Source organism: Boleophthalmus pectinirostris, unplaced genomic scaffold, assembly GCF_026225935.1.
Source record: "Boleophthalmus pectinirostris isolate CB_2022bp ecotype Guang Dong unplaced genomic scaffold, ASM2622593v1 HiC_scaffold_18, whole genome shotgun sequence".
Lineage (NCBI taxonomy): Eukaryota > Metazoa > Chordata > Actinopteri > Gobiiformes > Gobiidae > Boleophthalmus > Boleophthalmus pectinirostris.
In genome coordinates, this window is record NW_026571133.1 from 5503796 (window position 1) to 5529284 (window position 25489).

Here is a 25489-nt window from a genome sequence, read left to right on the forward strand (position 1 = left end):
GAGGAGAGAAGAGAGAGAGAGTGGGAAGGAGGAGAGAAGAGAGAAAGTGAGAAAGAGAGAGAAGAGCAAGAGGGGAGAGACAGACAGAGGGAGAAGAGAAGAGAGAGAGAAAGTGGGAAAGAGAGAAGGAAGAGAGGGGGAATGGAGGGAGGAGAGAAGAGAAAGACAGAAAGAGGAGAGAGAGAGTGGGAAGGAGAGTGGGAAGGAGGAGAGAAGAGAGAAAGTGAGAAAGAGAGGGAAGAGCAAGAGGTGAGAGAAAGACAGAGGGAGAGAAGAGGAGCGTGAGAAAGAGAGAGGGAAGAGTGAGAGGGGAGAGGAAGAGAGTGGGAAGGAGAGAGGGAGGGGGAGAGAAAGACAGAGGGAGGAGAGAAGAGAGAGAGTGGGGAAGAGAGAGAGAGCAGAGAAAAACAGGGAGGAGAGGAGAGAAAGTTGGAAAGAGAGAGGGAGAGAAAGACAGACAGAGGGAGGAGAGAAGATAGAGAGTGAGAAGAAGAGAGAGAGGGGAGAGAAAGACAGGAAGGAGAGAAGAGAGAAAGTGGGAAAGAGAGAGAAAGGGGAGAGAAAGAGAGAGGGAGGAGAGAAGAAGAAGCGAGAGGGAGAGATGAGAGAGAGGGGGACACGAAAAACAGAAAGTGAAAGTGGAGAGAGATGAACAGAAGAGAGAGAAAACAGAGCAGGAGCTGAGAGAGAGAGAGAAAAGAGGGATGGATAGAGAGAAAAGAGAGAGAGAGAGAGGGAGACCGAGGAGAGACTGATGAGGAGAATCTATGTCGTCAGTGAGTCATCAGTGCAGCAGCTCACGGCCCAGATCCACAAGAACACACAATAACACTGTTTATGTAACAACAGGGACAATACACACACACACACACACACACACACACACACACACACATACACACACACACACACACACACACACATACACACACACACACACAACTCTCACACACGCAGGATTTGGGGAGACATGACCTGTACCAGTGGGAAAAAAATCACCAAATGTGAATCTCACACACGGACAGAGGGTTTAATTCACTTTTTATTATAGATCCACGCAAGAAAATATAAAATCACAAACATATAAACATGATTCTGTGATAGTTTTAGAGTAAGTTCAATCCACACTCCAAAAAAAAAAAAAGTTTAATTGCAATTTGATTTAAGGTCCAAGTCGAATCTCTCTAACCACAGTCCAGACTTACACTTTGAAGCTTAAATTAGAAATAAATCAACTTTTTCACGACTAAACTGTGTGTGTGGTGTTTGAGGTGACGTTTATAGTAGGGATGGGCATGATTAATCGATTAATCGATAATTGATCATTAAGAATTTCATCGATTACATTCATTTTAATCGACAAACTGAATGTAGGTTGCTGTGTGTAGTGTGACCAAACAGGTGTGTACATGTGTCTCTCTGCATCAGAAGGAGCGAGACACAAACAGAAACAGTGGGTCAGTCTGCAAAGTGCCGAATGCGTATTTAACAATGACTTGTATAAGAAATTCCACGCTTTCCGTTGCGTTCGGGACAAGTGTGAGTCCATGTGCACAGTGAACAAAGCAGGAACATATGTTTCGTGTCCAGTGGGAAAAAGTTTTTCCAGGTGAGAGTCGCACAATGTGGATGACGAGTCCCCACCTCCCTCCCCCCGTACGCTGTCCTGGTTTTGACAAACGCAAATATGGTCACACTAACCTGTATTCACCTGAGTCGTGTCTTTTAATCCGACAGAAATTGAACCACATCAGCGACACAAGAGCTGTAGTTTTATCTTCGCTTAGTTTATGCAAATTAGCGATACGGTTTTAAGTTTTGTTTCTATGATATTTGCGCAAAACTGCATTAAACACATTATAATGTCAAACAGGCTGATGTGGCTCTAGAGTCGTTACGGTTTATATGTGATAAAGTTGAATTTATTTATGCAGATTAGTAGTGCAGATAGTAATAATAATGATGATCATTTTAATATAAAAACGTTAATGATTAATCGATAATCGATCGTTAATTCTTCCGATGATCGATTAAGAAAATTTCATCGAATGCCCATCCTTAGTTTATATGATGACGGTCTGAACAGAATACACAAAAGTGGCGTCGCATCTTCACTTTTTATTCTGCGTTTATACGTTTATATATGTTTTCTTGAGGAAATCTGCGTGCATACGGTGACGCAAAAGTGTGTGGAATTTGACTGGGTTTGCATGCCAGGTTTCTGTGCTCTGTATGTATGTGACGTAAACGTGTACGAGACGTGAGCAGATCTGACCAGAGTTTTGCGTCTTGGGCAGTGTAGAAGGAAACACTACGGTGGAGCATGTTCATCTTTTCCACTCTGGAGGTTGGTTTCAGATTTTTGCGTTTTTAAGCCCCAAAAATGCCATCACCGTCTAAACGAAAAACACTTCGGATAAAATATGTTGTTGTTTTTACCTGCAAATGTTCTTGTTTAAACAGGCCCTTAATAGCATTATCTTCTCTTCCTTTTAGCTTTTTTTTTTTATTATTATTTTTTTTATTAGAAACTATAGGTAAATAAAAGTGTGCCCAGACCATGGATCTATAATAATAACTGGATGACAGACTAGTGGCCGCTCCAGGTACTGCAGCTCCCGGGAGCTTGGGCCCAGAAAGAATTTCTCCATGGACGCATAAAATGTATTTTTTGGGAATTCAGATTGCTCGTGTTCAGCTGACAGGGCAACGACAACTTTCACAAAGGTCAGATTTTGTAGAATTTTTTTTTCTATTTTCCCAACATAAACTTTTTTAAATGTTTAAATCCTCAAAGCACCTTAAAGTTAGTTTTGTAAGACTTAGCCTCTGAGCCCGCGCTATCTCCGCTCTAGCAGCTCTTGCTCTGATTGGTCCAAACCATGGATTTATAATAAAAACTGGATAAGCTCCTCCCCCCTCTGTTCTGGCTTGAGACAGACTGGTGGCCGCTCCAGGTACTGCAGCTCCCGGGAGCTTGGGCGCAGAAAAAATGTCCACATAGAAGCACAATGCATTTTTTAGTAATTCAAACTACCCATGTTCGACTGACGAAGAATCCACAACTTTCACAAAGGTCGAATTTTGTTGTGATTCTTTTCTATTTTCACAACATAAACTTTCTTTAAACTTTTAGCCCCAAAGTTGAATGAGGTTCATTTGGTCTTCAGATAATTTATGTTATGAGGTTCTTTTTTCAGAGCAAGTTTTCTAGTGAGCAGTCGAAACTGTCAGGTATGAAATCAAACTCTTGGTCTGAAAAAAAGAACCTCACAACATAAATAAATCAATTAGTCTAAAAAGTCATAAATTAGTCCAGCTCCTAGCAGCTCTCGCTCTGATTGGTCCAAACGCTCAGACAGACGTCACACGGGTGGGAGGAGCTTAGGCCAATGAACATAAGCCACTGAAAACAATACGACGTCATCTTGGGTTCACCTTCTAGATTTTATTACAGTTCTGTGGCGCAGACCTCAGTGGCCTCTGCAGTTTCAAGTAGTTGGTGACATCACGCAGGACTTCCCTGGTGTTTCCGGTTACACACGGGCAGGAGCCGAGCTTGAAATGTGGACCTGTTTGACCAATCACAGTGCTCCTTACACCTCCAGACCCGCCCCTCTTCTTCTTCTCTCTCTCTTCTTTAGTCCTCCAGGTCCTGCCCAGTTTGTCTCTGTCTGAAATGAGGTGTTTTTAGTCCCACTTTCCTTCCGTGTCCCGTGCTCCTCTCTCTCTCTCTCTGTCTCTCGTGTCCTTGTCTGATCCTCTCCATCAGAATTAGATCAGAATCTCGCATCGATAACATGCGTCCCCGTTTGGCTCTGCATATGTTACTGGATTAGACGCAGCCTTTCCTAAATCCATTTGTTCAATTCTTATTAACCCCGTGTGGCCTTCGTGGATTATGTTTACCATCGGCTCCGTCCTGTACAGACCATGGCTCCGTAATCTGGATTTCTCCTTTCAAACACACAGGACACACGTATTGTCCTTGGTTATTGTTTTTTTTTAATGCATTTTATTTTCCAGATATCGAGAATGAGTTATTGCTTTGTCTAGATTGTCTCACAGTATGGTATTAAACCTTTTTATCTCCATGGAGACCAAACCAGACCAAGGTACAGGTCAGATCTGTGGAGAGGTGACCCCGCTCACCGTCAGAACGAGTGTTTTTCCAAGTATTTTTGAGCTATAAAACCACCTGTAATTGAATAAATATATAAGGTAGAGCTGCTTAATGTCGCACTGTGGAACATTTCAGGCAGAACAGTGACCTCCATAGAAACAAGCAGGTGATGGACTTTCCTCCAGAAAAGTTACTCAATACATCTTTAAGAGAAAATACTGAATGAACTCAATTAAGGCTCAGATTCTCATGATGCATTTCAGAATTTGTTCTAACAGGTCTAAGGGTTGACAGGTTTTATATAAAATTTTAGAGCAGTGGACCTAAAATTAATCAATAATACAAAAATTTCAGACATGTAAGATTTGTAGCCAAAAAAAAAAACATTTTGTTGTTGTTCTTTATTGCCCAAAAACATGTGTCCTTACTGCTACAGTTTTGTTGCTTGTTTGGAGGAAGGAAACTTGTAGATTTTTACTGTTTTGATGATTAAAATGTTTGTGTTTTGTATTAACTTTGCACAAGAAGTGGTTTAACAAAGACTTTTAGTATCACAGCCATGATTTAAACCAGGGGTATGTGAAAAATCCCTCAGTCGTCGGGTAGAATCTGTGGCAAAGGAGAAATTCAATTTGTCGACTGGACAATTTTAGTAGGTAGAATCCGTTTGAATGCTGGTGGACTGTGAACAACTACGTGTGTTAGTTTCAGAGTAGTTCCAGAATAGTTTCTAGTTCCAGAGTAGTTTCAGGGTAGTTTCAGAGTAGTTTTTAGTTCCAGAGTAGTTTCAGAGTAGTTCCAGTGTAGTTTCTAGTTCCAGAGTAATTTCAGAGTAGTTTTAGAGTAGTTTCAGAGTAGTTCCAGAGTAGTTTCAGAGTAGTTTCAGAGTAGTTTCAGAGTAGTTTCTAGTTTCAGAGTAGTTTCAGAGTAGTTTCAGAGTAGTTCCAGAGTAGTTTCTAGTTTCAGAGTAGTTTCAGAGTAGTTTCAGAGTAGTTCCAGAGTAGTTTCTAGTTTCAGAGTAGTTTCAGAGTAGTTTTAGAGTAGTTCCAGAGTAGTTTCTAGTTTCAGAGTAGTTTCCAGAGTAGTTTCTAGTAGTTTCAGAGTAGTTTTCTAGTTTCAGAGTAGTTTCTAGTTCCAGAGTAGTTTCAGAGTAGTTTCAGTAGTTCCAGAGTAGTTTCACAGTAGTTCCAGAGTAGTTTCACAGTAGTTTCAGAGTAGTTTCAGAGTAGTTTCACAGTAATTCCAGAGTAGTTTCAGAGTAGTTAGTTAGTTCCTCCCTGCAGGCAGATATAAGGAAATGTCCACCAACATTCTGACCAGAATTGAAGTAGCAGCTTGAATGAGCTGTGGAACGTGTTCGGCCAAATAAACTTTTGTCCAGTCAACAAGTTAAATTTCTCCTTTGCCATAGATCAGGGTAATTAAAAAATTTATATTTATATTTAAATACTTATATGACGTATTTACATTTGCCGTCGAATTTGCCACAGATTTTTCTTCACCTGACAAACTCGAGATCAAAAAGTGACAGTCGACGCATGAGCAGAGTTCTGTAGTGCAGTTAAGGACAGAAAAATGGCAAGTGTTAAAGTACGAAAAATTGACAGAAAGTGCCGGGTTTTCAAAGAACAGTAGTTGACCGATGACTTTTTTGTTCAAACAAGGACTGAACAAGGACTAAACAAGGACTAAAACAAGACTAAACCAGGATTAAACCAGGACTACACCAGGACTAAACAAGGACTAAACAAGGACTGAACAACGACTAAACAAAGATAAACCAGGATTAAAACAAGGACTAAACAAGGACTGAACAAGGATGAAAAAAGGACTAAACAAGGACTAACCAGGACTACACCAGGACTAAACAAGGACTAAACCAGGACTAAACAAGGACTAAACAAGAACTAAATAAGGACTGAACTGGGACTGAACCAGGATTAAACTATGACTAAGTCAAAGATAAATCAGGAATAAGACAGGACTAAACCAGGACTAAATAAGAACTAAACAAGAGCTGAACAGGAACTAAACAAGAACTAAACCAGGACTGAACCAGGACTAGCCAGGACTAAGCAAGGACTAAAGTAGGACTGAAGAAGGAGTAAACAAGAACTAAACAAGAACAAAACAAAGACTGACCCAGGATTACACCAGGACTAAACAAGGACTAAACCAGAACTAAATTAGGAGATAAACCAGGAATAAGACAGTAGGTACTAAACCAGGACTGAAGAAGGACTAAACAAGGACTGAACTAGAACTAGCACCTTTGTCCACCAATGACTTTTTGTTCAGTGTAAAGGAGCGTGCAGTTTGTCTGATATGTAAAGAAAGTGTGGAGGTTTTCAAAGAATATAATCTGCGTCGTCAGGGTCGTAGAAGTCCGACCCCGGCCCCCGTCGCGGTCAGGAGCGATAATGTGGCCACGAGGGAAAAAAGTTTTATTGAACCGTATTGAAATATATCGTTTCGAATCAAAAGCTCATTGTATCGAGGTATGTATCGTATTGGCGACTTCCCAGTGCACAAAAAAGAGACTCGAGCGAAGCGTGAAAACCTGCAAACGGTCAAACAGCGCGCTCTCACCGCACCTGCCTTTTCGGATCTCCTCTCCTTGCTCGCTCGCGCCCCGGCGGCCGTGTTGGTTGACGGCGAGCAGCGGGCGCGCGTCTCTGGGGTCAGTTTCCCGCCAGCTGCCGCGTGATGGATGAATCTGAGCGTCCACGTTGGCTCCCGCCGGGTCTCCGTGGGGGCGAGCCAATGGGACAGGCTCCATCGAACACCAAGCAAGCAGAACTAATAGGTGCGGCGCGGCGGGGAGAGCGAAGGAGGAGCGGCAGATGGAGCGCGGCGTACACAGACACAGGTGCATGCTGGGAGAAACATACGACCAAGCTGCAACATGGTGGACATGGGTTTAATGCATGTTTTGGATACGAGATTGCAAGGTTGTTTCCTCGCGTTGGCTTGGATTTGCTTTTTCATTACTGTCATTATTTACATGGACTAAACTCGGACTAAACTAGAACTAAACCAGGATTAAAACAGGACTGAATCAGGACTAAACTAGGACTAAACCAGGACTAAACTAAGACTAAACAAGGATTAAACCAGGACTACACCAGGACTAAACTAGGACTAAACCAGGACTGAACTGGGACTAAGTTAGAGATAAACTAGGAATAAGACTGTGCTAAACCAGGACTGAACAAGGAGTGACCCAAGACTAGCCAGGACTAAACTAGGTCTATACCAGGACTAAACTAGGTCTATACCAGGACTAAACTAGGTCTATACAAGGACTAAACTAGGACTAAATCAAAGATAAACCAGGACAGAAGAAGGACTAACCAAGAACTAAACAAGGACCGACCCAGGACTACACCAGGACTAAACTAGGATTATACCAGGACTAAACAAGGACTGAACAAGTGCTAAACAAGGACTGAACCAGGACTAAACTAGAACTATACCAGGACTAAACTAGGACTAAGTCAAAGATAAACCAGGAATAAGATTGAAGGACTGAACCAGGACTAAACAAGGACTGAACCAGGACTAAACTAGAACTATACCAGGACTAAACTAGGAGTAAGTCAAAGATAAACCAGGAGTACGCCAGTAATAAACCAGGATGGAAGAAGGACTAAACAAGGACTAAACAAGGACTGCCCCAGGACTACGCCAGGACTAAACTAGGATTATACCAGGACTAAACAAGGACTGAACCCGGACTGAAACACAATTAAACTATGACTAAAGATAAACCAGGAATAAGCCAGGACTAAACCAGGACTGAAGAAGGACTGAACAAGAACTAAAAAAGGACGGACCCAGGACTACACCAGGACTAAACTGGGACTATACCAGGACTGAAGAAGGACTGAACAAGAACTAAACAAGGACGGAACCAGGACTAGCCAGGACCAAACCTGGTCTATACCATGACTAAACCAGGACTGAACGAGAACTAAACTAGGACTATACCTATACTGGGACTAAACCAGGACTAAACCAGAACTCCTCAGGCCTAAAGCGGGTCTAGAATAGTCCTAGAAGATTGTCGAGGACCTTGAGTACCACTTGGACTTGATAACCACTGTATATGTCTTTTAAAAGCTTTATTTTATTTTTGTAAAGTTTAAAAAGTGTAACATTAACATCACAGCCACACGTTGAGTTTCCTGCAGTGTGGTCCGTGCGTTATGTCACAACAACAACTCTGTGATTTACTGTAAACCGCTAATTAAAACCAAAATATGCAATTTGAATTTATAGACCGACAAATTGACAGTGACAGGAACAGGCCATAAAAGAAGCAAATAAACAGATGAAACATGAGAGACATGACAAGGACACGCTGAGAGACACTGTAAAATACTGCACAAGACACAAGAAAACAAGGATTTATGGAGCATGTTTTCAATTAGAGACTGAAGCGGGAGACTGCAGAGGGCTGAGGACTGAGCAGGAGCTGGACCTGGATCTCAAATGTCAGATTTTAACACAAACTAGCACTAATATTTGTACAAACTCTTAAACTTTTTTGTTTTCGTACTTCCAGATGGACGTAAGAGCCAGTTTTCCCTATTGATTACGTCGAAATGCGATATATTACGAAAGTAAAATAGAAGATAAACAATAATACTGAAGAGTTAAACCACAAACACTTACAAATTAAAAAAATATTAAATAAAAATCATGAGCTGTAATATATAAATATCACAACGAAACACTTTATTTAGCTTGTATTTGTTATGAGTCATAGAAGTTATTAATTCAACCAACTTAAATCTTAAATCTTAAAGTGTATTCGGTCATTTTGCAGCACTACAAAACAAAACAAAAAGAAACATAGACAATAATCCCATACACCGTGACCGAAAGGGTTTAGGCTGAAGTACAATTTAGTACTTATAATGCCAAATGTTTTTAAACAATGACTGAATTCCAATAAAAAAACAGTGTATGAACAGCAAGTTAACATTTACAATTTCACTTACGACTTACTGTATATATAAGAGACAAAATATAAAGTAAAGCAAATAAAATTTAATACATAACTCATTATATCTTTCAAAACATAAAGCTTTATACTCTTTTTTAAGGCTTCTACAGTGTTAGACTTTTTAAAATCATCACTCAGGTTATTCTATGTATTATCCCCTCTAACAGAAATACAATTACTTTTTTTCTTAGTTCTTATCTTATTTTTTTAAAGACACCTATTCCTCTAAGGCAGAGGAGTCAAACTCAAATTGACAGAGGCCAAAATTAAAAACTGGGACTAAGTTGTGGGCCAAACTAAATATTTATTGAAAATTTTCAACAATATCTGCATGTTTTCTCTTCTTTCGAGATATGTAATGTTAAACCTTTTCTTATTAAATGAAATGTTTAGTAATAGTTTTGATTAAACATTGAATCCAGAACAAGTATAATATAAAATAATAACAACATTTTAAATAAATAATGTCTCTATAGTCTGTAGCCAGCGGGTCAGCTCTAATACATATTTGATATGATCTCGCGGCCCAAATATAATTATATCGTGGGCCAAATTTGGTCCCTGGGCCTGAGTTTGACATGTCTGCTCTAAGGTTAAACTGACTCTTTCTCTGCTCAAATAACTCCTGTAAACAAAGAAGAAGCAGATGATTATAAATCTTGTACATCACTACGGCTGTACTTAAGTCAACAAGATCAAAAAATGTTAGTACTTTTAGCTTCACAAAAAGAGGATTTGTTGGTGCATTCGCGTAATTAATAATATGTTATATACACACAGCACTACTAACTCTCCGCTGTCTTATCTCCGACTACAGATCGATTGTAGGACTGGGTGACACGGCAAATTATTAATTCATTTTTTCATCCTTGATTTAGATTTTTTCCCTCCTACAAAACACAAATAAAATTGGTTTTAACATAAATCAAGCATTTCATCAGTGCTGTTTAACCCCAAAAATGTGTGTATACAAAATTTTAACTCCAGACCACATGCTTTTACCGACCGATTATTGGGTGTGAACCTGATCTGGAACCGCAATTGATCTTAGGCTGTGCAAAAATATTGAAATATCGATATATCGTACCGCTTAAGGTGATGAAACAGTATCGATATCGTGAACTGCTGTATCGATATATCTCCAAGAGTATTTTTGGTATATTTTACTAAATTATTTTGTTACAGCTACAGTTTTGTCGCTTTCTTAGAGGCGTTTATGCAACAGATTTGACATTTTCACTGTTCTGATGATTAAAATGTTTGTGTTTCATATGAACTTTGCACAAGAAGTGGTTTAACAAAGACTTTTAGTATCACAGCCATGATTTTGTTATTATTTTTTATTGAACCGTATATCGTATCAAACCGAAAGCTCACTGTATCGAGATATGTATCGTATCGGCAACTTCTTAATGATACCCAGCTCTAATCTTAGGACATTTGAAGTGATTAAACATTGATTTCATTAATTAAAATTTAATTAACTGCACAGCCTGACTTATATCCATCCTTATCATACATTTATTGTTTTTTTGTTTTAATCCGTCCAGTCTTTATCACTGATTTATTGAGTAACTGAACTACAGAGTTAGATTTCCTCTTCCCATGCTGACGTCATTTAACTCTTTGAATGATTAAATGGAGATGCACTCACGACTGTGTCCTTGGCTCCGCTCACAGGGACTTCTGAAGGACGTGTCTCTGTGTATCTGCGTGTGCGAGTGTGTTTGTGTGATTGACTGTGTGAGTGTGTTTCTTTATGCGTGTGTGTGTGTGTGTGTGTTGTGAGTGAGTGTGTGTCTCTGTTTGTGCGTGAGCGCTGTGATAGTAAATGTCCCAGGTCCAGACAGTACAGTTTGTCCTCTCCGGGGTGCCGTAGCTGTCTGCTGAACCCCGTGACATCACCGTCCAGCCAGAAAACACACGCACTCATCCTCCGCCTCACAGCCGCAGATACACGAGCTTCAGGTGACTGGAGAGAATCAGCAAATGGAGCCCAACAGAGACTGCTGTCAGCTTCTTCTGGAGGGGCCTGAAAAGAGCCTTAAAAGAGAGTCCAGAAGGATTAAAGGTGTTCACAAACATGTCTCTTTATTAGGCTCACACAGGTACAGATCTCTTCATTCAAGTTGATTCACACAGCATCTCTCCACGTCACCTCTCCTAGTACAAGAAGAGCTGACAGCTTTATACTGACCATCTCGTCAGAATATTGACAAACTGTAACTGGTATTTACAGGAAATTCACAGAAATGTTGACCTAGACAGTGTAACCACAGATAGTCATATGTTAAAGAGTTCAGACACTCCCCCTTTATGTCTCATATACATCACAAAGTCCATCAGAACATGTCCCAAACTCATTGACATTTTAAAGTTCAGACACTGACTTCTCTTTATGACGCATGTACAAGAACATTGAACCCCTTCCACATTACATGGTGAATTAACATGAATGAAAAACTAAAAATACAGAAATTAATTCCCACAAACTCCCTCTCTTGATCACACTTACACGTGTGATCACTGCCCGCTCTGTTTTTTCCCATAAATCTTTAGAAAATTTCAAGTATTAAGAGCTGACTTTAAAACTCCTAATTCTGACTTTTAAACTCGTAATTAAGACTTAAAAACTCGTAATTATGACTTTAAAACATGTATGTATGACTTTCTGCGAGGCTTTTATATTTTTATTTACTGGCTTCCATAGATTAATGAATGAAAAACAAAAAAAATACAAAAAGAAATCATATACAAATACAAAGAAAACCAAAACATGCACAGTAAACGAATCCTTCAGCTCAGTCCCTCCTCATAATGTCACGTAAGATTCTCCCAGTGACCCCTACTTTCCCGCACACTACCAACACCAACATCCTTCTGCCCGAGAAGTTTCTGTCTTATGAGCAAAGTGGAGTTATTTTCTGGTTCATAAAGTTGTTATAGAACCATAATGATTTTAAAATTCTAAAATAATGAGAAATTAACATACCATCCCATCATTAAAATTCACATCTAAGGACTTTTTCACACCACTAGTTCAATTATTTGGTTCACACAATGCAATAAAACTGTTATTATGTGGCATATAGACCTCAGTGTGTTCTGCTTTCACACTTGGAAACCAACCAAAACTGGTCCGATTGACGTATATCCAAGGTAGGGTGACCAAACGTCCATTTTTCCCCCATGTCAGTTTTTTGCGTCCTGTCCTGAGCGCCTTTCTTTTTTTTAAAGTGAAGTGATGTCCATGTTTTCATGATCTTTCATTGGGCCATTAAACTGAGCGTCTCTCGTAGACGTCTCTCTGTGACTCAGAAGGAGCGATCAGACACAAACAGTTGGTCAGTCTGCAACATGCCGAAGCTCAAATGTGCATTTAACAACGACTTGTACAAGAAATTCTCCATTTTCTGTCCCGGTCAAGACAAGTGGGAGGCCATGTGCACAGGTTGCGAGGTGAGGGTAGCTCAATGTCGAGGTCCTACCTCCCGCCCCTGGTAAAGGTGTCCGGGTTTTCACAAATGGAAATGTGGTCACCCTGATCCAAGGCTTCGTGGCCCAATGGCCTTCCCACGAAGCCCTTCCACAGGGTACGGATGGTGCGGGCCGGTCCCTATCCCCCCTGAGTGGAGGCTGACCTCTGGCAGACACGGTTTCTCAAATCCTCCCTAAGAGCCTCAGACTCTCAAACCTACAGACCACCAACTGCGAGCCCCAACCTCAGCCCCTGTCACACCCCTTATCTGAGAGGGGGCTCAATTTCAGACGGTGGAAATTGAAGACCGTCTGACCTCGCATTAGGATTCGTTCGCTCGACAGTAGGCGGGTATTTTTTTTTTATTTAACCAATCACTGCTATTTAGTCATGACGTATGTAATGCGCCGACAACGGGACTAACTGGTATATTAAGCTTTTCCCAAATCCCGCAGGAAGAAGGACAATAACATCTTTCCCCTTGATAAAATTCACCAAACATTGTCTTTGTTAGGGCTTTAAATCCTCGATCTCGGGAATTGTTGCCAACACAGAATGCATGGCTCTTCGCTGATTGGCTGGTGCCCGAACTCGCACTTCCAGAATTTTTTGCGAACCGTCTAGTGTATTCCGATTCCTGACCTAGTCGTTGGAGAGAAATGAAATCGAGCGGAGGCACTAGGACCTGAGAATCTTTGGGACCAACAGGTTGGGCATGACTCTAGATGATTTCCAAGATCGTAATTGAAAAAAAACAACAAAAAAAATCAGTCATAAAATGTAAAAATATGGCCTCTTCAGTGATAAAGTGAATCATTATAAAGACACATGTAGTGGTCTCTAACGGAGAAAATCCAAGGGCCTGGCTGCAGAACTCCTCGGCTAACTTGGATTGTTCGCGTCCGCACCAAACAGCACGTCTGATCGTTATAACGTCGATGGTTTTCAACACATGTGACAGAATCTGATTAGCACGAGATTACACAAGTCACTCGTCCAACCCCTGCAGTCCATTAGGCGTCCAGCGAATACAAAACTGAAAAACGAGAGAGAAGAAGGAAAAAAAAACAAAAAAAACAGAAAGAAACAGGCGTGAAAATGACGAAAGAATATAAGGCTGCAGAGCTGGACAACATGCCAGACACAGCGGGGGTTCACATCACAACAGCACAAGTTAACGAGGGGCTAACACACACAAATACACACTTGTACACACACACACGCATACACGAAACTAGCTCAGAGCCAATCTAATGATTCAATCAAAAAGCAATGCTGGCGTGGAGAAAACCTTGGCTTTTAACAAGACTCTGGTGCTGCGTTTTTATACGAGAGATAACAGTAACGCAGGAAATACTCGGAGTTTGCCAAGAAAGTTTTAATAGAGAGCGAAAACAGAGGAGAGGCCGAACATGTGGTTTTGAAGGATGTTGAGTGTGTTATGGTGAGTAACTGCGGAGTGAAAGGTAGTACTGTGTGTTACGTGGGGTTGTACTAAAATAAATAATTAGGAGTTAGTTGTAGTCGGCCTGGAGAGGTGATGGAAAAAGCGGACAGATACCTTTTTAAGATTTGGACAAAAACACAGTGAATCAGTATATTCCATGGAACGACTGACTGATGTTTTTTCGGCGAATCAAAGGACATTTCTTCACTAAACGCTGGACAAAATGGTTGAAATGTAAATAAAAATAGACTTGATTCACACTTCAACATCCTTATTGCAGTGGAACAGCGCCCCAAGCTTTGTATTGGTTGTATTTTTTGTTTGTACTTTATTATGCAAAACTTGAAAAACTGGATAAATAAAAAGTATATTTTTTTTAAAAAGTCATTAGTAAAGTTCACAAATGGCTCACATATGGAGTCAAGCGATTATATTCAAAGGCAAATACAAAAACACATACAATTTTACATCATTTCTGTGCCTCAGTTGGTTGCTTCTTTTGGGGATCCTCGGTCTGTAACTAGGAATGTGCAAAAATATCGATGGACGCCTACTAGGAACAACCCATACATATGTTACTAGGGCTGCCCATAGAGCATAACTTGCATAAAAGAAAACAGACTTCCACGAGTGATTTCAGGGCAATTTTGGTTCATAATCGAGTATAAAGCCCGGATAGTTTGTTTGGATATCGCAGGACTCCACACAGACGCATCAGCGGCATTCTCATCTTTGTAAGATTCACTCTGTGTAAGTCCGTCGCTATCGCTGTTTTCCACTTTATAATCACCCTCATCATCACTTTGAAATCTAGAAAAGTCACTTTCTCTAAACTTATCCATAAAATACATCCGCTCCTCATTATTTCTAAAACTGTGCGCCGCAGCGCCGCGATCTTTCCATTACACGTGTTTCGTGTTGTGTTTTTTCCGGAAGCTACCATCGTCACTACTTCGATTAACTTCGGAAAAAATCGGCGAAAACATATCCTTGAATCCTATTGGTCAGTCTAGTGTGGGTTGTAGTGGCCCCGACCTATCACAGTCTCTGTTTAAATGTGAAAAACCGAGCCATTTCTAAAGGTCGTCAAATCACGTCTTTAGTGATACAGCGGAGGTGTCAAAAGTCGTCATTAAGGGTATGGGGGGGTCGTCAAATGTCGTCTTCATGGGGGAAAGAGTTAACATACCGATACCGTAGCAATACCGTGGGCTGCTGAGTAGAGTATTTTTTGGTGTATTTTACTTCATTATTTTGTTACAGCACTACAGTTTTGTTGTTTGTTTAGTGGAAGGAAACTCGTTTATTTGACACATTTGACATTTTCACTGTTTTGATGATTTAAATGTTTGTGTTTCATATGAACTTGGCACGAGACGTGGTTTAACAAAGACTTTTAGTGTCACAACCATGATTTAGCCTTTATTTTTTATTGAACCGTATTGAATCGATTTGAAGTTGAATTGAAAGTGCGTTGTATTGAGATATGTATCGTATCGTGGTCCATGTATCCAAAAATACTCTACTAATTCGTGGCCATACCGACTTGTTAAAGACTGATCCCGTCAGATTTCAGAAGCTCAGCAGGTCTGGGCCTGGTTAGTACTTGGATGGGAGACCGCTGGGAAAATCAGGTGCCACAGGGAAGCGCCAGTTGCACAAAGCTGCTGTTGTGTCCTTAGGCAAGACACTTCACCCACATTGCCTAGTGTAAAAGTGGTGTGTGCGTGAGTGATGGTGGTGGTCGGAGGGGCCGAAGGTGCAGGTTGGCAGCCGGTTTTACCACCACCGGGTTTGGAGTGAATGAATAATGATCTGTAAAGCGTCTTCGTGACAAATGTCTGTGAAAAGCGCTATATAAATTACAAACTTACTTACTCAGGAAAAGTTTTTATACTAGTTTTAGTATAGTCCCTGTAGGTCCATTCTGTGTTGATTGTACTTAAGATTTTTATGTACAGACCTCTATTTGTTTATTAGTATCATAATTTTATACTTATACTAGTTCATATTAAGAAAAAACTACTCAGGAAAGGACCTATTTATGTAGTTATTTTTATTCTATTTTTAATACAATCTAGATAGGTTCATTAACATTTCTGTGTTGATTGTATTTAAGATTCTTATGTTCCTACCTCTATTTGTTTATTAGTATGACTATTCTATACTTAAACTCTTACTTCACACTAAGATCAAGATTGTTCTAAAACTAGGAAAAATTCTTATACTAGTTTTAGTCTAGTTCGAGTAGGTTCATTAAGTCTTCTGTGTTGATTGTACTTAAGATTCTTATGTACAGACCTCTATTTGTTTATTAGTTTGATAATCTTATATTAATACTTCATATTAAGATCACGATTGTTCTAAAACTACTCAGGAAAAGTTTTTATGCTAGTTTTAGTATTGTTACAGTAGGTTGAATTAGGACTGCAGTATTGATTATACTTAAGATTCTTATGTACAGACCTCTATTTGTTTATTAGTATGACAATCTTTATACTTGTCCTTCATATTAAGATCAAGAGAATTCTAAAACTACTCAGGAAAAGTTTTTATACCATTTTTTAGTATAGTCCCAGTAGGATCACTAGGTCTTCCATGTTGATTATACTTAAGATTCTTATGTACAGACTTCTATTTGTTTATTAGTTTGACTATTCTATAATTAAACTTCATATTAAGATCAAGATTGTTCTAAAACTACCCAGGAAAGGCCCTATTTATGTCATTATTTTTATTATACTAGTTTAAGTATAGTCTGAGTAGGTCCATTAGGTCTTCTGTGTTGATTGTACTTAAGATTCTTATGTACAGACCTCTATTTTTTTTAATTAGTCTGGTAATTTTGTACTTATACTAGTTCATATTAAGATCAAGATTGTTCTAAAACTACCCAGGAAAGGTCCTATTTATGTAATTATTGTTGTTGTTGTTCTTTTTTATATACTAGTTTTAGTATAATCCAGTTAGGTTCATTAGGACTTCTGTGTTGATTGTACTTAAGATTCTTATGTACAGACCTCTATTTGTTTATTAGTATGATAATCTTATATTTATACTTCATATTAAGATCAAGCTCATGCTAAAACTACTCAGGAAAAGTTTTTATACTAGTTTTAGTATTGTTCCAGTTGGTTAATTAGGACTTCTGTGTTGATTATACTTAAGATTCTTATGTATTTTGTTTATTAGTCTGATAATTGTATACTTATACTTCATATTAAGATCAAGATCATTCTAAAACTACTCAGGAAAGGTCCTATTTATGTAATTGTTTTTTATTATACTAGTTTTAGTATAGTCCCTGTAGGTCCATTCTGTGTTGATTGTACTTAAGATTTTTATGTACAGACCTCTATTTGTTTATTAGTATCATAATCTTATACTTATACTTCTGAATAGTTCTAAAACTACTCAGAAAAGGCCCTATTTATGTAATTGTATTTTATACTAGTTTTAACATAATCCAGTTAGGTTCATTAAGATTTCTGTGTTGATTGTACTTAAGATTCTTATGTTCCTACCTCTATTTGTTTATTAGCATGACTATTCTATACTTAAACTTCACACTAAGATCAAGATTGTTCTAAAAGTAGGAAAACTAAAACTAGGAAAAGTTCTACTAGTTTTAGTCTAGTTCGAGTAGGTTCATTAAGTCTTCTGTGTTGATTCTAATTAAGATTCTTATGTACAGACCTCTATTTGTTTATTAGTTTGATAATCTTATATTAATACTTCATATTAAGATCACGATTGTTCTAAAACTACTCAGGAAAAGTTTTTATACTAGTTTTAGTATTGTTACAGTAGGTTGATTAGGACTGCAGTATTGATTATACTTAAGATTCTTATGTACAGACCTCTATTTGTTTATTAGTATGACAATCTTTATACTTGTCCTTCATATTAAGATCAAGAGAATTCTAAAACTACTCAGGAAAAGTTTTTATACCATTTTTAGTATAGTCCCAGTAGGATCACTAGGTCTTCCATGTTGATTATACTTAAGATTCTTATGTACAGACTTCTATTTGTTTATTAGTTTGACTATTCTATAATTAAACTTCATATTAAGATCAAGATTGTTCTAAAACTACCCAGGAAAGGCCCTATTTATGTCATTATTTTTATTATACTAGTTTAAGTATAGTCTGAGTAGGTCCATTAGGTCTTCTGTGTTGATTGTACTTAAGATTCTTATGTACAGACCTGTATTTGTTTTAATTAGTCTGGTAATTTTGTACTTATACTAGTTCATATTAAGATCAAGATTGTTCTAAAACTACCCAGGAAAGGTCCTATTTATGTAATTATTGTTGCTGTTGTTCTTTTTTATATACTAGTTTTAGTATAATCCAGTTAGGTTCATTAGGACTTCTGTGTTGATTGTACTTAAGATTCTTATGTACAGACCTCTATTTGTTTAATAGTATAATAATCTTATATTTATACTTCATATTAAGATCAAGATCATGCTAAAACTACTCAGGAATAGTTTTTATACTAGTTTTAGTATTGTTCCAGTTGGTTAATTAGGACTGCAGTATTGATTATACTTAAGATTCTTATGTACAGACCTCTATTTTTTGTTTATTAGTATGATAATCTTATACTTATACTTCATATTAAGATCAAGATCATTCTAAAACTACTCAGGAAAGGTCCTATTTATGTAATTGTTTGTTATTATACTAGTTTAAGTATAGTCTGAGCAGGTCCATTAGGTCTTCTGTGTTGATTGTACTTAAGATTCTTTTGTACAGACCTGTATTTGTTTATTAGTATGACTATTCTAGACTTAAACTTCATATTAAGATCAAGATCGTTCTAAAACTACTCAGGAAAGGTCCTATTTATGTAATTATTTTTATTATAGCTTTAATATAATCCAGTTAGGTTCATTAGGGCTTCTGTGTTGATTATACTTAAAGGTTGTATGGAGGATTATTTTTTTAGTTTCAAGTTGTCATTGAAAGTTTAAAATACCATTACAGAGACGCAGCAGCTTTGTAATCATGATGACCAAAAAAAAAAAGAATGAAAATCTATCAACTGTGGATGTAGTGAGGCCAGATAAACATGAGCCAATAGAAAACAAGGCTACCTCTTTGTCTATTCGCTGTTAGGTCGTCAATCAAACTCCCTACGTGTGGGGATTACGTTGGTTTATGCAGCGGTTCTTAGAGGCTTTTTCAAACTGTAGCTTCCTCACAATTCGCACAAAGTTTGTCGCGACGGCCGACAAGAATCCATGACCAGTTCACTGCAAAAGAAAGTCGGTTTTTGAGGTCGCTGAAAGAAGAAGAGAAGAGGAAAAGGATCGAAGACAAACTGAGGTGATTCTTGGAGATTTCTTCCAGCGATGGCAGTAATTCTGAACATGCACTGGATGTAAACAAACGTGATTTCTAGAGTAAAGAGGCGGGAGGAGATGTTTCTACTGAAAAAGGACGGTCGCTGTATTTCACTTCCCTTAAAAAATCCTCTATACAACCTTTAAGATTCTTATGTACAGGCCGACTTTTTACAACCCTACTTCCTTACGTTTGTGTAATTTTTCCCCATTTCCCATTGCTGTCCATCCACATTTTGCAGACTTTATTGTACTAAACATTATGATTCATGTCTGAGCTCATAGGCGCACAGCGGGAGCAGACCACAGCGAGCGAAACCGCAAGAGGAGAGGCAGAAAGAGGAAGGGAAGAGAACAAGAAGAGATGGAACAATGTCATTAAGCTGATTCTAGCCATCATTCATTCTCACGTCTCTCTCTGTGTCACTGAGGATGTGTGGTCTGTGCAGATGAGACGGAGGAGGGCTGTTCCATTAATCGTATTTTAATCGAATTAGGATCAAATCTGTGGAAATCTGGAAGCATAAGGATCGTTTTTACTCAGCTGCTTTTACTCGGTTACATTTATTTGAGTAACGTTTTGAAGGAATTCAGAGTACTTAGCTGCTCTCTGTCACTTTTTCCGGTGTCTCCACGGAGATATGTTATTGCTTTACCGGAATGTTCCACAGTATGACTTGCATTTTATCCCAGTGAGCTGTTTTAATGCTCAAAAATGCAATGAAACAAATGCGTTCTTACTGTCTCCATAGATCTGACCTGTAACTTGGCTTTGTAGCATCGCCTGCTTGTCTCTTTGGATCAGTTTAATGCCATACTGTGGAACATTCAAGGTTAAGCAATAGCAAAAGAGAAAAGTTACATAATGAACATTTAATAACTGGCAAATGTAATGACAGCTGCTGGCGCCACCTAGTTCCTCCGCTCAATTTTATTTCTGTCCAGCGACTAGGTCAGGAATCGGAATACACTAGACGGTTTGCAAGAATCCCGGAAGTTGTAGATCGAGCACCGGCCAATCAGAGAAGAGCTGTGAAGTCATGACGTCAAACTCAAGTGTCTGTCTGGGTCGTTTTGTGGAACAGCACAACAGTAAACAAAGCATCGAGATGGATGTAGACGAAGGCAGACATTCTGTGTTGGCAATGATTCCCGAGAATTTAAAGCCGGAACAAAGAGAATGTTTAGTGAATTTATCAAGGGGTAAGACGTTATTGCCCTTCTTCCTACAGGATTTGGCGCATTACATACGTCACAACCAAACAGCAGCAATTGGTTAAATAAAAAAAAGCACCTGCCTACCACTGAGAGAACGAATCCTAATGCTGCGAGGTCAGACGGTTTCCATGAAGTGAAACTGGCTGATGAACCAGTGTAGTACCATACATTCAAAATACTAAAAGTTCAAACTCAATTTCGATACTAAGGACTCGATATTCAATTCCGATTCCATGATGATAGTAACAAAAAACACTTTATTTAGACAATAGAAAATGATTTTCAGTTTTAAATTATAGATCCAAATTATAGTCCAATGAGGTTCATTTGGTCTTCTGATATTTTATGTTATTAGGTTCTTTTTTCCAGACCAAGAGTTTGTTTTCATACCTGATAGTTTTTTGTAGGTTCCACAGTGGTCCATGAGCATCTCTATGATCTTATATTTGTTTACGTTCAGACTGCAGCCTGAAGTGACCCAAATCCGATTGTTTTCGCTCCTATGCTCCTGTATCTGATCTTTTATTGACAGTCTGAACGACACACATCCGATTTTTTCAAATGCGACCCAGGACACTTGGATATGTGCTCCTAAAACCGATACATATCTGATCTTTTGACATGCGAATTCAGTCTAAACGGCCAGGTCACATTCATCCCACCTACACGTCAGGCTCGGAGTCTCGTCAGCGAAGGGAAAGCGAGATCAGCGAGTTTATTTATATTTGGGGGGATCGCTGTATTCAGGCCAAATTGGAGGGGTTTTATCAGAACCGGGCAGTTTTTGAAATGATTGCCAAAGAAATGTCCGAGCGTGGTTACAGACAGTCCTGGCTCTAATGTCAACGAAAAATAAAGAGCCTGCGCGCCAAATACAAGGAGGATAAAGACTCAAACAAACGAAGCGGCCGTGGACGTGTAACCTGTCCATTTTACGAAAAACTGGGCCGTCAAGCCCAGCGTTTTGGCAACTTCGGTAAAAACACTGAGCAGTCCTCTAATGTGCATGCGGAACACTTTTGGGGCTTTTAACGTTCACACTGGAGTTCACATACGAGTCACATTTAATTGGAAATGTGAACGACCTTGCAAAAAAATTGGATTTCACAAAAAAATCTGAACGTAGCCTTTGTTCTCATCAGATCATTCTAAAGGAAAGGTTCATTTCTGTCCTGGGAATGTCACTTTTTAGTTTCTCAGTATCGACACCTGCTCAAATGAGGATCTAGTTTCGATACTGGTCTTAGTAGTTTAGGATTAGTCTCCGATTCACGATTCTTTTGACATCCCTTTGTCAGCTTCTCCTGGAGGCAGCCTGAACAGAGGATCTTAAGAAAGAGGCTTGGAGAGTTAAAACAGTTCTCAGACATGTCTCTTTATTGGTTCAGGCAGGTACAGGTCTCAAGATTCAAGTTGATTCAGCATGATTCTACCTACGCGGCGTCGGTCGTCCCTCGACAACGCAGTCGACGTTCCCCCACTGATGCTCAGAAAAACTGGGTGCCTTTATACCAGCATAACTGTTGAGTTAACATCTTCATGGAAACATAACACAGCAGTTTTGTCCCAACACGTGTCCCATAACAGACTGGCAGATGCTAAAGGTTGGAGACACACCCCTTATCTGTCCCATACACATTCACAGTCCATATGACATCATATCCCAACCCCACTGACACTCCAAAGTCCAAAAACATACTCAGCATGTACACAGGGATTACAGGGCAAATTAACATATGAATGAAACTTTAAAAACACAGGGTAGAAGCCCACACCTTCTCCGTACACGTTTAAACCACTGACCCACGGTTCTCCGCTCCCGTTTGATTGGAACAGGAAGGAGAAACTCAGACGGAGATTTACCGAGGCTCACGACTGATTTGAAAGTTCAAGGGGAAGGTAGTAAAACAAAAGCAGTCCTTGAAAACACTGTGCAAAACCTTCCAGAAAATACATTCTTAAGGGAACACAAGATGCTCTGTGGTGATAGAGCGCAGCCAGGAGATGTTATCTGATAGTTACAGTAAATCAGTGGTTTCGTATGTGGAAAGGTCGGTCACGCTCGCATAACGTGGCTTTTATGATTATTTTTGAAGTCGACTGATTTTTAATGGGTTTGGAAAAAGCGGCTTGGAAAATAGTGGTGCGTGTTTGAATTGCAGAAATATATGTAAGAGGATTAAGAGTGCGTTTGCGGTTTTGGTTTTGGAGTTTGGATCTTGGAGTTTAAACTTGATGTAGACGTGGTTTGGTTCTGTTATAATCCTGGTTCAGTTCTGGTTTAGTTCCTGCTTAAGTCACAAGTTTAATGAGATTTAAACGCAAGTGTGAATGGTGTTTTTGCTCTAGAGTTGGAAACAAAAGACTAAAATTGCTTATAGTTTTGATCAGAAAATATTCTCACGTGTTCCAAAAATCAAAAAAAAGTTTGGTAACACTTTATAATAACTACACCTTATTTAGCCTTAATAAAGCATGAACAAAGGAAAGGCTTAATTAAGAATGAACAAAGACTTAATTAATAATGATTCACGCTTAGTAACTACTTAATTACTACCTTAATTAGCACTTGCACTTAATTTGCCTGTGCTGTAAATAGTTATTCATAATTATTTCATACTTAATTACTCATGGACTAACCATTTGAGCATTTATTAATCATTAGTAAACTATGAGAGAATGATTTACTAATAATGCAATGCAATGATAATTCAGGCAGCTGTTATCTGTTAGTTAAGTCTTTTTGAGAGCTTTTCTAAAGTGAAGACTAATTATCCTTTATTAAACATTTACTAAGCGTGAACCATTATTAATTAAGTCTTTGTTCATGCTTTATTAAGGGTAAGTAAGGTGTAGTTATTATAAAGTGTTACCAAAAGTTTTAGCACAATTAAATGGCCCATATTACACTGTTTTCTGAGCTTTGTTTTAATGTTTCGTCATCACAAACAGACCTGGAGTTGTGTTTTGTTTCATTCACACATGTTAAATCCTGCAGATTTAGGCCAAGTTCTTCTCTCAGATAGAAAACACTCTGTTCCACCTTGTGATGTCACGTGGTAATACATGATTACTCAAACAAAACACAACTCCAGGTCTGTTTTTGACGGGGTAACAGCATTATTATATGGTTTAAAGCTATCAATAATCCATTTTCTGTAATATATGTTATCTGTGATGAGGACTAAAGCTAAGGACTTGAAACACTCCAAAACTTATCACCGTATCGGGAACGATTTGTGCCCAGACACGTCGTTTCTGTGTCCGAAATCAAAGCGTTCCCTATACACAAAGTAATGAGAAACCACCTGAAACACCAGTCACATGACTAAGCTGGTATCACAACGTCACTTGGGCGGTAAAAACAAGGAAGTGAAGCACCGTGTCTGAAGTTGCAGCAGCCGATTTCGAGACGAGGAAGGTGGCAAGATTGAAAACAGTCTTTGTGGATCAGTGACCGAGTAGGTTTCCCATTTGTCTGTGGTTTGTTCAAACTGTTTTCCGCAATAGCATCACATGACTGATGTCACGTGGTAATGCATGATTACTCAAACAAAACACAACTCCAGGTCTGTTTTTGAGGGGATAACAGCATTATAATATGGCTTAAAGCTATCAATAATCAATTTTCTGTAAGATATGTGGTTATGTTTACACTGAAATGAATCACTGTATCACCGTACGGGAACGTTTTGTGTCCAGACACGTTGTTTCTGTGTCCGCAATCAAAGTCTTCCATATCCACACAGTAACGCGAAAACCGCCTGAAACGCTCGTCACATGACTAGGCTGGTATCACAACATCACGACATTACGTGGGCGGTAAAAACAAGGAAGTGAAGCACCGTGTCTGAAGTTGCAGCAGCCGATTTCGAGCCAAGGAAGGTGCCAAGTCTTTTTGTGGTCCAACAACCTAGCAGGCCTTCTAGCAAGCAGTTCCAGTTACGCCGTTTCCCGTTTGTCTGTGGTTTGTTTAAACTGTTTTCCGCAATAGCGTCACATGACCGATGTCACGAACCCAGCGAATCAGGAATGCGCAAATCACAGCGACGCGGTCCAATAAGAACAGCAACTAGAGCTCCTACGTCAGCGTATCAGCGTTTTCAGGCGTCCACACAGTCCCGGATCAGACTCATACTCAGATGAATTCGTGGGAGCTGGCGGCACCAGATCGTTCACGTCTCTGGAGCCGTTTTCCATCCGGATTAGTGTGGACGAACTCTGCATCCACAACGAAAACGACTCGAATACGTACTAGTGTGGATGAGGCCTTTATTTTAAATTATCTGGCCCTATTCGCACGGGATAAACACAACCTTTGGACGTCGGGTTTGTAAATTCCCGCCCCACATCGGTGTTACTTGCAGTACATTCACACAGGATAAGCAAAGTTCGTAAATGACTGAAACTGAAAGAGAAATGAAAGCGGAAAGAATAGAATGAGACAGAAAAGGCACCATTACAACAACAAACACTGAGATGCAGATTCTTACGGGACGAGTTTTATCACCGGACGTCTGTGTTTGGGGAAATATAGTCGGTAATTTGCGACAGAATTTTTACTTTTTAAATGACGGACATGGCACATTCACACGGGATTTAGATCTCAGGCGTCGTCCGCAATTATTACAAATCACCAAAGGTCCACAGGTAAAACTAATCCCGTGCAAACAGGGCTAAAGTCTTCAAAATGTCGCCTAATCCCATGAATATTCTGGAAGTTTATGTAAGAAATTTGAGGTCTAGACAGTTTAATATGGCATTTTTTCCCTCATAGGTTTTGTTTTTGTTTTGCCCGTGGACGCTGTTGAGAGGAAAATGTGTTTCCAGAGATTTCCATGAATGACCCGAAGCAGAAG

The 25489-nt window shown here is 39.2% G+C and overlaps 1 protein-coding gene and 1 pseudogene across 1 annotated transcript in view; both read left to right on the forward strand.

Annotated features, from left to right (window-relative positions):
- cacna1c (calcium channel, voltage-dependent, L type, alpha 1C subunit) overlaps window positions 1-25489 on the forward strand; it is a 667856-nt gene that overhangs the window by 377481 nt on the left and 264886 nt on the right. The window lies entirely within an intron of this gene.
- Window positions 15588-15705, forward strand: LOC129409077 (5S ribosomal RNA; annotated as a pseudogene).